The following is a 12,915-nucleotide window of genomic DNA, read 5'->3' as shown; positions in this document are numbered from 1 at the left end:
TTTATGCACGTTTCTATCTACATATCACATATTTTTCAAAATAGCTAGGAAGGAAGATTCTGGAATTATCTAATGGACAGTATTGTAATGAATACTTTTCTTTCTTTCTTTCTTTCTTTCTTTTTTTTTTTCAGACAGGATCTTGCTCTGGCACCCAGGTTGGAATGTGGTGGCGTGATCATGGCTCACTGCAACCTCGGCCTCCCCAGGCTCAGGTGATCCTCCCACCTCAGCCTCCCCAGTAGCTGGGACTACAGACACGTGCCACCACACCGAGCTAAATTTTGTATTTTTTTGTAGAGACAGGATTTCGCCATGTTGCCCAGGCTAGTCTCGAACTCCTGAGCTCAAGCAATCCACTCGCCTTGGCCTCCCAAAGGGCTGGGATTACAGACATGAGCCACCACGCCTGGCCTGTAATGAATACTAACCAGAATATTACCCTGAGTTGACATGAAATAACTCGTGAATTTTTCTGCATCTTTTTAGTGCCATTTAATATAAGTGATTATGTGGAAGTGTTTTCTACTCAAGGAAAATAAAGTAGATTTCAGCATGAAAGTAAATTTTCTTTCAAAATTCCTTGTGGTAATCTAATGTAATCGAGTACTAAACTCTCTCCTAAAACCAATTTACTTTTCAGACATAAACTTTATGAATTCTGTTCTAGATCTTTGGCCAAAAAAAAACAAAAACAAAAACAAAAAAACCCACTCAGTTTTATAGTCTGATATTTGTCAGTAATCTTCACAGTTTTAGTAAACCCATTTTTTTTCTAAACAAAACTCTAAGACATCACATAAAAAGAAATATTATTTAAAGGCACAAAAGTAAACAATTAGTTAAAATAACAACTGTGAAAATTAAGAGTGAAGGTGAGGATAGTGGCAATGAACTCTGACACTGGGGAGTCAATAAATAATGTCTTTTTTTTTTTTTTTTTTTGAGAGAGAGAGAGTCTCGCTTTGTCACCCAGGCTGTAGTGCAGTGGTGCCATCTTGGCTAACTGCAACCTCTGCCTCCTGGGTTCAAGCGATTCTCCTGTCTCAGCCTCCCGAGTAGCTGGGATTACAGGTGCCCCCACCACGCCTGGCTAATTTTTGTGTTTTTAGTAGAGATGGGGTTTCACCATGTTGGCCAGGTTGGTCTCGAACTCTTGACCTCAGGTGACCCACCTGCCTCGGCCTCCAAAGTGCTGGGATTACAGGTGTGAGCCACTGTACCCAGCCTAATAAATAACGTCTTATATTGATAAATCAAGAGATAAATAGCACTAGGGGCACCAGAGGTTTACTGTTCAGGGAGGTAATCCTGAGTAGAACTAAAGTCATTAAAAGTTAAAAGTGGTTGCCACTGAGAAAAGAGGACTAGTGGAGAAGCAAAGAAGGTTGGGAGATATTGCTTACCTTATAAATTTCTCTGTATTCCTACGTGTTTTGCTATGTGCATTGTATTACTTTGATAAAGAGTAGTATGGCCAGGCACCAGTGGCTGATGCCTGTAATCCCAACATTTTTGAGAAGCTGAGGCAGGCAGATCATTTGAGGCCAGGAGTTCAAAACCAGCCTGGCCAACACAGTGAAATCCCATCTCCACTAAAAATATAAAAATTAGCTGGGCATGGTGGCGTGTGCTTGTAGTCCCAGCTACTCAGGAGGCTGAGGCATGAGAATCACTCGAACCCGGGAGGTGGAGCTTGCAGTAAGCTGAGATTAAACCACTGCACTCCAGCCTGGGTGACAGAGTGAGACTCCATCTCAAAAAAAAAAAAAAAGAAAAAGAAAAAAAAGAAGAGTAAAATATTTGTAAATAAGCAAATGAGAAGGAAAAAAGCCAAACTACAGCTCTTTTGAATTAGACATTATAATGCACGTGAAGAACCTGAAACAGTAGGAGCTACAAAAATGTTTGCCCTAAATGAATTTTCTCCTGTTTAAATTACATTTTAAAATCCTCTTATTTAATCATTGTATTTTAATTTCTAAATATAATTTTTTCTACATTAGAGAAATTAAATGTTCATAAAGTATTTCAAAAATCTTTGTTCCAGTTACCTGTTATTATGTTAAACTATCCCCCTTGGTGGCATATAACAACCATTTATTATATCTTATAATTTTATGGGTCCAAAATGTATACAGGGCTCAGCTAGGAGATTCTTCTGTTTCATGTAGCATTGACTGGGGTTACTTGATGGTATTCAGATGGCAGGTAGGCCAGTCCGGAAAGTCCAAAATGCCTTTATTACATGCCTGATGCCTTGGTAGGAATGGCTGGAATGCTGGGCTCAGCTGAGACTTTTGATCTGAATGGGCCCATGTGGCTTCTCCAACATTGCAGTCTCAGAGTAGTTGAACTAAGTTTTCAGAGACTTATAAGAGGCCTAGGCAGAAGCTGCAAGGTTTTTATGTCTTAGGCTTAGAAGGCACAGAATGTTGCTTCCGCTGTATTCTCTTGATCAGGCAAGTCAGTAAAGCCAGCACAGATTCAAGGGAAGGGGAATTCGACTTTACCTCTCAAACGTAAAGAATTTGCAGCTACCTTTGATCTATACATCCCCCAACAGGACCTGTGATACAAAAATAAAAAATATATAGGGGGCAAATATTTTTTTTCCGCCTGAAGGGGGAAAAAACCATATGTGAATCAGAATTGTGGGAAAATTCAAATCGTTAACTGAATATGCAGTTTGGAAAATAAATATTGTTTGGCCTCAACACTGAAGAGTCTTCTAACAAATATTAAGGTAATACTGTTTCAAAATCTGATTCACTTAATATTTGAATTATTTAATTAGAGTATTAAAAGGTTTGTGTTATTTTCAAAATCTTTTTGTTCTATTTCAAGTTCAAAGAATAAAGTTTTTACATTTAGTAAGAAAATGATAGTAAAATATATCTATCAGATAGAAAATGAATATTGAATACTAGGACTGTGAATGTATTCAAGTACCTAGCACAGTACCTAGAACATAGTAAGTTTGACTATAGAACATAGAAGATTGACTATAGAAGGGACACAGAGAGGATATCTAACCTTGCTAACTGCTTTCAGAAAAGATTACATCTAAACCCCCAACCCTAAGGAAAGTCTCTCCTAACCCAGACCCAAGATACAAACCAAATGACAAAGGAAATGTAAGAGGTATATAATTATAAACAGTAATGTAGAAGGTAATTATGGAACTTATAAAATATTAAGCATTTTCATAGTCATTCAGGGAACAGCCTGTGTTTAAATCCTGGCTCTACTACTATCATTGTGATCCTGAAAGTTCTTAAATTAACTGGCCCCATATGACTCATCTGAAAAATGAGAATGATGACAGAGCCGTCCTCTTAAGTTTTGTGTGAAGATTAAGTAAAATAACAAAAAAGAACAGAACTTGGTACATTGTGAGTCACAATAAATATTAACTGTTATCTAACATTTAGAAGAAATTCTATAGGATATTATTTGAAAATAGGGCAAGTAAAAATGATACTTTTCTACTTCCATTTCAAAGGTAATTAGCTAGAACTGAAAATATATGAGACAGACAAACTATCCATTTGTGACCAGGACGTGATCTGGGAAGCTTCGTGCTCCCTACAGACTTAGTCAGCCTTGGATAAAAACTTCAATTCTGTGGTCTGTGCAAGTCCAAACTCCATCCCAATATTTCCAGGAAATCTTGCTGCCTTGTTCCACTCATCTCTAGCTCTTCAATTATTCTGCATAGCAGCTAGATGTGGTGGCTCACGCCTGTAATCCCAGCACTTTGGGAGGCCGAGGTGGGTGGATCATGAGGTCAGGAGTTCAAGACCAGCCTGACCAACATGGTGAAACCCCGTCTCTACTGAAAATACAAAAATTAGCTGGGTATGATGCCATGTGCCTGTAATCCCAGCTACTCAGGAGGCTGAGGCGGGAGAATTGCTTGAACCAGGACCTGGGAGGCAGAGGTAGCAGTGAGCCAAGATCATGCCACTGCACTCCAGCCTGGGCTACAGAGAAACACTCTGTCTCAAAAAAAAAAAAAATTATTCTGCATAGCTCAAACTCAGTCCTTTCTTCAGTTTCCAGAGAAACCCACTGGTTCCAAACAAGCTGATTTCTGAGAGAATGGAAAGAAGAGTGTTCAACCAACAACCATCTCCCCAGGTTCCTGCTCACTCTCCCCTGATTTCTCCTTTTCCCAAACTTGCCCTTGCAAACTCTTTCTTCTCCTCTCTTCTGCACAGCATGTTAGTTTACCTTAGGGTAAGCTATCTCTAAACTACCTTTGATGACCCAAAATCATCAAGGTATTTAGTTAGAATAAAGGATCTTCCATGTGACAGGATTTACATGCTCTGTAAATTACATGTAGTTACATTAACTACAGACGTAGTTAATGATCCAGTACTTGGCTCCTGCTCTAGTACATGTTCTTCTATCTCATGTTTCCTGCATTGATGTCATCAAGATTTGAAGAAAAATAACCAAGGGATAGGTGTATAACATCTTGATGAGTTTAAAGTAGTTGATAAAATGAATAGTTTCATGCATATGCATACAAATGGCAATTCCACATAAAATTTAAGTTTGCCTGCTATGGGCTATGCAGTGAGTGGTCTCTGTGCTTATAGCAATGGAGTTCCTGGATGGTGCTATTTGAACATCAATAATCCAAGAGCCCAGTGGCCAATGTTGCTATATGCTAATGCTCTCTCCTTCTCCTTGACCTGAAATTCTTATGATTCGAGTCATTCAGCCACACTAAACACTAGAGTTGGAAATGTCTCCAGAAGTGTCAGTTTGCTTGTGATGATCTAATCTTGGAAGTTGGGAAGAAAAAAAAAGCATAATAGGTGTCAGACTGTATTTTAAGGATTTTCTGAGACTAATACTTTCCTACCCCTTTAGAAAAGAGCCACACTAATTGTTGGGATTTATAAGAAGGCAAATATTGGCTCAAAAATGTTTCAAGAGTCAAAAGACAAGTTACTGTTTTCACAAACCATTGGAAGAGTGTCATAGTTAAATTTATCTTCCTAAGACAGATCATTTTTCATTTGCCTGGGTCTTAGGAGTGAATAAGTGAGGGAGAAGCCCTTTACTTCCTACATAACAGACCCCAGTGGGAAACTGGCTTTTCTCTGAAAAATGGGAGTGCCAATAAGAATGGGAATGCAAATGGAGTAGAAAGAGGAAAATACTTCAGTAGGTCGGGGACCAACATACACCAAGGCTTCTGGGACTGGCATTATATCATTTATATTAGATGATGCCATAGATCCATCCCTACTGTTTGCATCTCCCCACGTGGGAAAAGTGACATGCCAACAGTTGAGTCCTTGTCTTGGAAGGATATCAAGAGCAAGTCCATAGTAAACCAAAGATATGCTGAAATGAAGACTGTCTGAACATGCAAGACTTCTATCAGGCATTGGAAGGGGAATGTCAAACTGGGCAGGTAATGCCATTCCTAGTGTTTTCTTTTTCCACAAACCCAATAAAAGGGCTTTGTTTCTCTGTGGTAATACCTCATGTTGAGTATGTTATTCTGTTGAACCATGAGGTTGGGCTCAGAACATTTGGAATAAGCAGATTATAAATCAGTGGAGGTAGTCCAGGGGACAATTTTGCAAATGTTACTAAGATTCAAATATACTACCCAAGGGACACATGAGAATTTTCTTCCCTGTGTACATGAATAAATACAGATTTAATAGGTTTTAGAGACTTCACCTTGAAAAGCAATGTCTTAGACACAAGAGAAGTACATAAAGCACACGTGTTTATAGAAGTGGGGGAAGGTCGCAAGAGCAGCAGGGTTGGGAACATGGAAGGAGCAGGCAGCATGCATGGGTTGCAGGAAACTGTCCTGAGCAAGAAGATGGTTCTCTCATCAGAAAGCCACTCTTGCTAGAGCCCAGCAGCATGGAGTGCCTGGCCTACCAGGAGCTATGCTCCTTTCACGACTGAAGGGTGATAGTTATGTTTATGGTCTTTGGAGTTAGACTTTGAGTTCAAATGCCATCTCCATCACTCACCAGTTGGGCAAGTTACTTCACTTACCTTATTTTCCCCCATCTATTAAATGGAAATATCATGAGAATTAAATAAAAATAATCTAGATTCAGAGTTTAGCACCCAGCTTGGCACAGAGTAAGCACTCAAGAAATGTAGGTTATTGTTATTATTATCCACTTTAAAAATACCAACTGAGTGTACTGTGTTCCAGGCTCTGTGCACTGGTAAACAATTTTAAGTATGGCATGCATTATTTCTGTCCTCCCAGAGCTCACAGACCAGCAGGAGATACAATACGCAATCTGGCAATGACAGCATTGTATGAAAATGGGATATGATTGGGAAAATGCAGGGTGTTATGGGATCACAGGGGGCTTCAAAGAAGCTGAGACTTGAAGTAGAACAGGAGTTCACCAGGTGAGGGCTGCTGGGGGAAGAAGGAAAGGGTAGCGCACATGAAGACCTGGAGTTAAAGAGGAATGATGCACTGAAGCCAATAGGTCTGTGGCCCTTGTGTGCTGAGGACAGGGTAGGCAGTCAAGGGTGACATTGAGGGCGTGGGTTGTGAGAGAACACGTTATGCAGAGATGGTAACTCAAGTGGAGGAGACAGGAATTTTAATTCACACCACAAGGGCCCATTGACTTTACTTTAATGAGGCAAATTTAATCTGTTTTGAATCCATGTCCCACTTGGTTATCAGAATATTCACTCAGTCATTACTGGGGCTCCTTTCTTCTCCAGCCCCACACCACCAGGCTCACATATGAGTCTTGGGAGCTTACACAGCCACAGCATTCTGGGCTTAATCTGCACAGTGGCCTATGCTGATGTGCTCATTGTCCACGTTCACATGGTCTCTTGAAAGCAGGTGCAAGCAACACCAGTGCCAAGTTTGAGCCTGCAGAAATTCTCCCCCCTAGATACCAAAGAGATGGCTCTCTGTGAATAGCACCATCCTAGTTCCCATTAATCCACTCCACCATCCTCCATCAGTCCTTAGTCTGAAGTGTTACTAACAAGTGACTCAGGGTCCCCATCTGATTGAAAACCTTTTAGAAACTGATCTCTTAACTCTGGAAATATCTCTCAGCCCTCTAGTTTGTCTACTTCTGTCTCTCTTAAACACCCAGCTCTTGACCTCTTCCTCTCCTTCTCTGGGACAAGTTAATATCCATGAGCCCAGATGTCACAAATAAAATCTGGGACAGGAGTTATCTTCTTCCTGGTAACCTCTCCTTTCAGTTCTCTAACACAGACTCCAAGAAAACACAAAAATCTGACTACTTTCTTGGGATAGGGGAAGGAAAAATATCTAGAGCAGCAAAAATGACACTCAAAACAAAACTCATCTTGTCACATATTATTCTGGAAGCTTTATCCTAAAACACATTAGGGAACATTTAAAGGGTTCTATGATTTGTATTTCAGAAAGTTCACTGTGGCTATAGAGTGGAGAAGAAGAGGTGGGTAACAATAGAGGTGGGGAAAGTGATTAGAAATAACCATCCCAGTAATCTAGGTGACAGCTGACTTTGGTCCCATCCAGGGTAGTGCTAATGGAAATGAAGGAAAACAAAATTAAACACAGTATAATATTCATATTTAAATACAGATGCTTGCTTTTCCAGGCAATTTTCTGATTTACTAACTTTTTTTTATATCTGCCACTTCCTTATGAGCTCATTTTCCTTTTTTTCTGAAATATATCTTTTAGTAGTTTCTGAATCTCTGTATATCTGAACTTGTTTCTTCTTTATCTTGATTTTTGATTTTGAATGATTTAGCTGAGTATAGAATTTTAGATTCATTATTTTCCCTCCTCGGTGCTTTTCTCTTTTCTTTTCTTTTCTTTTTTTTTTTCTTTCCTTTTTTTTTTTTTTTTTTTTTTTTGAGACAGTCTTCTTCTGTCACCCAGACTGGAGGGCAGTGGTACCATCTTGGCTTACTGCAACCTCTGCCTCCTGGGTTCAAGTGATTCTCCTGCCTCAGCCTCCCAAGTAGCTGAGATTACAGGTGCCCACTACCATGCCTGGATAAATTTTGTATTTTTAGTAGGGGCAGGGTTTCACCATGTTGGCCAGGGGGGTCTCGAACTCCTGACCTCAGGTGATCCACCCTCCTCAGCCTCCTAAAATGCTGGGATTACAGGCGTGAGCCACCAGCCCCAGCCCCTTAGCACTTTTTCTTCACTCCATTTTCTTTTCCCCGTGGAATCTATTGACGAGAAATCTGTTATCAATCAAATTATCATTCCCTTAGCTATTTTGTCTTTTCTCTGCGGCAGCTTTTAGGATTTTTTTTCACTTTGTCTTTATTGTTTTAAAATTTTTCTGTAATGTATCTGAGCATAGATCTTTTCTAGTTTATTCTGTTTGGTACTCATTTGTTCTTTTCAACTTGAAGATTCAAATCTTCTTTTAGTTTTAGAAAATTGTCAGCCATTATGTTTTCAAAGATTGTTTCTCTATCATACCATCTTTCCTTCTCTTCTGGAACTCTGGGCTTTTCCTTGTTTCTACATCTGCTATGTATTCCCTATTTCTTATCTCTCTGAGCTACATTTTGAGAGACTTAGTTCTTTCTTCCAATGTGCTTATTGCCTCTTCAGTCTTTTTTTTTTTTTTTTTTTTTTTTTTTTTTGAGACAGAGTCTTGCTCTGTCACCCAGGCTGGAGTGCAATGGTGCCATCTTGGCTCACTGTAACCTCCACCTCCCGGGTTCAAGCAATTCTCAAGCAATTCTCCTGCTTCAGCCTCCCAAGTAGCTGGGACTACAGGTGCGTGCTACCACGCCCAGCTAGCCTATCTAATGAATTTTTTAGTGGTATAATAATCAACTGTATTCTTCACTTTCATGATTTCTAGTTTCTTCTTATTCTTCACTTTTCTAATTCTTACTTCATAATTGAACTATATGTTGTGCATATGAAATTGCACATTCTTTCTCATAACTTCTAGTTTTTGTTGTATTATTGCTATTTTCTTTTTAATGTCTTAAGGATTGCTCTATTGTACTTATTTCCTCAGGTGTGAATTTTCCCATTTGTTAGATCTGTTGATTCTATGTTATGCCATTAGAACTTCTTTGGCCTTAAGATTATTGCTTGCATGCATATTTTCTATTGTATTTTTTCCCACATTTACTCTGAGGCTATATAATGGTTGCTCCTACTTCAACACCAAAGGATGCACAAGTAGGTCTTAACAGCTCAGCCAGGGGTTCTTATCATAAGTAATATCCCACAGCAGGTCCCAAGTCCTGACCTCATTCTGTGACTCATCCTCTGTCCCTGGAAGTTTCATTTCCTCCCTCCATCCTTCCCTTCCTTCTCTCCTTCCTTTTTGTCCTTTCTTACTTTTTATTATAAAAAATGTTCAAACATACATAGAACTAGTGTGAATAGTATAATGAGCCTCTGGTACCTATTACCCAGCTGTAACACTTATCAGTATATGCCTAATCTTGTTTCATTTATACCTCTCTCCTTTCTACCTCACTGGATTATTTTAAAGAAAATCCCAGACATCGTAGCATTTTATCCATGAATGTTTCAGTATGTATGTCTCAGAAGTATTGTCTTCTTTAAAAACACATAACCATAATACTATTATGACATGCAAAAATTAGTAATTTTTTTTTTTTGAGACGGAGTTTCACTCTTGTCACCCAGGCTGGAGTGCAGTGGCGCGATCTCGGCTCACTGCAACCTCTGCCTCCCAGGTTCAAGCAATTCTCCTGCCTCAGCCTCCTGAATAGCTGGGATTACAGGTGCCCGCCACCATGCCCAGCTAATTTTTTGTATTGTTAGTGGAGACGGGATTTTGCCATGTTGGGCAGGCTGATCTTGAACTCCTGACCTCATGATCCGCCCACCTCAGCCTCCCAAAGTGCTGGGATTATAGGCATGAGCCACCGCGCCTGGCCAAATTAGTAATTTTTTAATATTACTAAGCTGTTAGTGTTAAATTTCCCTGATTATTTCATAAATATTTTTATAGCAGTTTTGTTTGCATTAAAGTTCATATAAGCTGCAGACATTGGCAGGGTGTGGTGGCTCACACCTGTAATCCCAGAACTTGGGGAGGCCAAGGTAGGAGGATCATTTGAGTCCAGGAGTTCAAGACAAACCTGGGCACAATAAGGAGACCCTGTCTCTACAAAAAATTTTTTAAAAATTAGCCAGGCGTGGTGGTGCAAGCCTGTGGTCCCAGCTACTTGGGAAGCTGAGATGGGAGGATTGCTTGAGTTCGGTAGGTTGAGGCTGCAGTGAGTCATGATCACACCACTACACACCAGCCTTCGTGACAGAGCAAGATCCTGTTGAAAAAAAAAAAAAAAAAAAAAAAAAGATGCAGACATTGCCTTTGGCTCATATGTCTCTTAAGTCTTCTTTAATCTATAACATTTCTTCCTCCAGAATACAGGGATGAGAGAATATACAGGACAAGAGAAGAAACTACATTATTTATCCTGGACAATTTCCCACATTCTGGTTTTCATTGATTGCATCCATGTGCCATTACTTAACATTTATGGATCTATTGCTTCAATAACGCTATGTAACAAAACACCACAAAACCTCAACGGCATACAATAATAAGGGTTTATTACTGCTCATGCATCTGGGGAAATTGGCAAGGTGACTTTGCTGATCTTGGCTAAACTTGCTTGCCTGTCTGAGGGTCAGCTGGCTAGCTCCCAGCTGGGATAGGATGACCTTGGCTGGGAGGACTGGGGTGACTGAATTCTCTTCTATGTATCTCTCATCTTCCATTAAATTAGCATGATCATGTCCTTCTCATGGTGATGACAGAAGCCAGAACACAAAGAGTGCCTGGGTTAAAGACACAGGGGTCAGCAAGGCCTCACGTGAGGGATCTCTTTTTTTTTTTTTTTTTTTTTTGAGACACAGTCTTGCTCTGTCACCCAGGCTGGAGTGCAATGGTGCCATCTTAGCTCACTGCAACCTCCACCCTCTGGGTTCAAGTGATTCTCAAGCAATTCTCCTGCCTTAGCCTCCCAAGTAGCTGGGACTACAGGTGCGTACCACCACACCCGCCTAATTTTTGCATTTTTAGTAGAGACAGGGTTTCACCATATTGGCCAGGCTGGTCTCAAACTCCTGAGCTTGTGATCTGCCCGCCTCAGTCTCCCAAAGTTCTGGGATTACAGGCATGAACTACTGTGCCCATCCCCTAGGATCTCTTAGAAGATGGCTGAAACAGGAGGAACCCAGGTCCTGAGGGAAATGGGTGACTGGAGAATGTAGTAAGTTGGAGTCTCAGAGAACACTGCAGAGTCCACCAATAATTGGACTGTAGGATAAAAGAATAGTCACAACATATAAAGCAATAGTCCAGATTCTGTGTCCTAAATAAAAAGTGAATCAGAATCAGGATGAACGCATGGCAGATTTTCTGTAGATTAATATTTATTGCATTCCTACTAATGCTAAGTACTTCATCAAACACATTACATAAATTATAGTATAGTGGACGAGACCAAGAATTCTGAGGCTGCCTGGGTCTGAGACCTATCTCCACCAGTGAAGTGAGTTAATAGACCCACAATGCTTAGAAAAATGCCCGCCGCGAAGTAAGCACTCAAAAATCTTAGCTGTTACACATGATCTCATTTTACATTCGCAGTAACCCTTTAATATAGAAAAATATTGGCTGGGCGCAGTGGCTCACGCCTGTAATCCTAGCACTTTGGGAGGCCGAGGCAGGTGGATCACATGAGGTCAGGAGTTCGAGACCACCCTGGCCAACATGGTGAAACCCCATCTCTACTAAAAATACAAAAAGTAGCCAGGTGTGGTGGTGAGTGCCTATAATCCCAGCTACTTGAGAGGCTGAGGCAGGAGAATCGCTTGAACCGGGGAGGCAGAGGTTGCAGTGAGCTGAGATCATGCCACTGTATTCCAGGATGGGCAACAAGAGTAAAACTCTGTCTCAAAAAAAAAAAAAAAAGATAGAAAAATATTGTATTCCCATTTACAGATGGGAAAAGGGAACCACAGACAGGTTAGCTGACATAGCCAAGTCACATAGCCAATGAGCAGCAGAGCAGGAATCCAAACCCAGGAATTTCATCTCAGGGCCCACATACCAATTATGATAGGATGCTATCTCATCTGTATCACTTGATTTGATATGAGTCCTGGAGTTAGTTTTTTAAGTGTCCTTGTCTCGGGCTAGGATTGGCTCCAGAGCCTGAGTATGTGCATAAGAGGGGTGGTGGGGGTGGGGGTGGGGTGGGAGGAACTGGATTTATCCCCGTAAGTGGCTTCAGACATAGGAATTAGTGAGCTACAGGGGCAGAACCCAAGCAGTCAGAACAGTGTGGGACTCCCAGTGGACGAGGGCCCCAAGGACACAGGAGGAGCAGAGGTGTGTGGCCAACGCTGCAGGTGCAAAGCAACGTGTCCCAAAATCAGTCAGCAAGGAGCAAGGAGGGTGATGGTGGAGATGAGTTGAATTTGAGAGATTCTTCTTGAGGTATTTCTTTAAATAGAGTAAGGAGAGAGCCATGCCAATGAAAGACCAACTGTAGCCAGTTTTCTAACGTGGTATTTCTTTTTTCTTTCTTTCTTTCTTTCTTTCTTTCTTTCTTTCTTTCTTTTTTTTTTTTTTTTTTGTTTTTTAGATAGAGTCTCGCTTTGTCTTCCACGCTGGAGTGCAGTGGTGTGATCTCAGCTCACTGCAGCCTCCACCTCCTGGGCTCAAGTGATTCTCCTGCCTCAGCTTCCCAAGTAGTTTGGATTACAGGTGTACGCCACCAGACCCGGCTAATTTTTGTATTTTTAGTAGAGATGGGGTTTCACCATGTGGCCAGACTGGTCTTGAACTCCTGACCTCAAGTGATCTGCCCACCTCAGCCTCCCAAAATGCTGGGATTACATGCATGAGCCAC

Source organism: Pan troglodytes, chromosome 15, assembly GCF_028858775.2.
Source record: "Pan troglodytes isolate AG18354 chromosome 15, NHGRI_mPanTro3-v2.0_pri, whole genome shotgun sequence".
Lineage (NCBI taxonomy): Eukaryota > Metazoa > Chordata > Mammalia > Primates > Hominidae > Pan > Pan troglodytes.
This window is presented reverse-complemented; position numbering follows the sequence as displayed.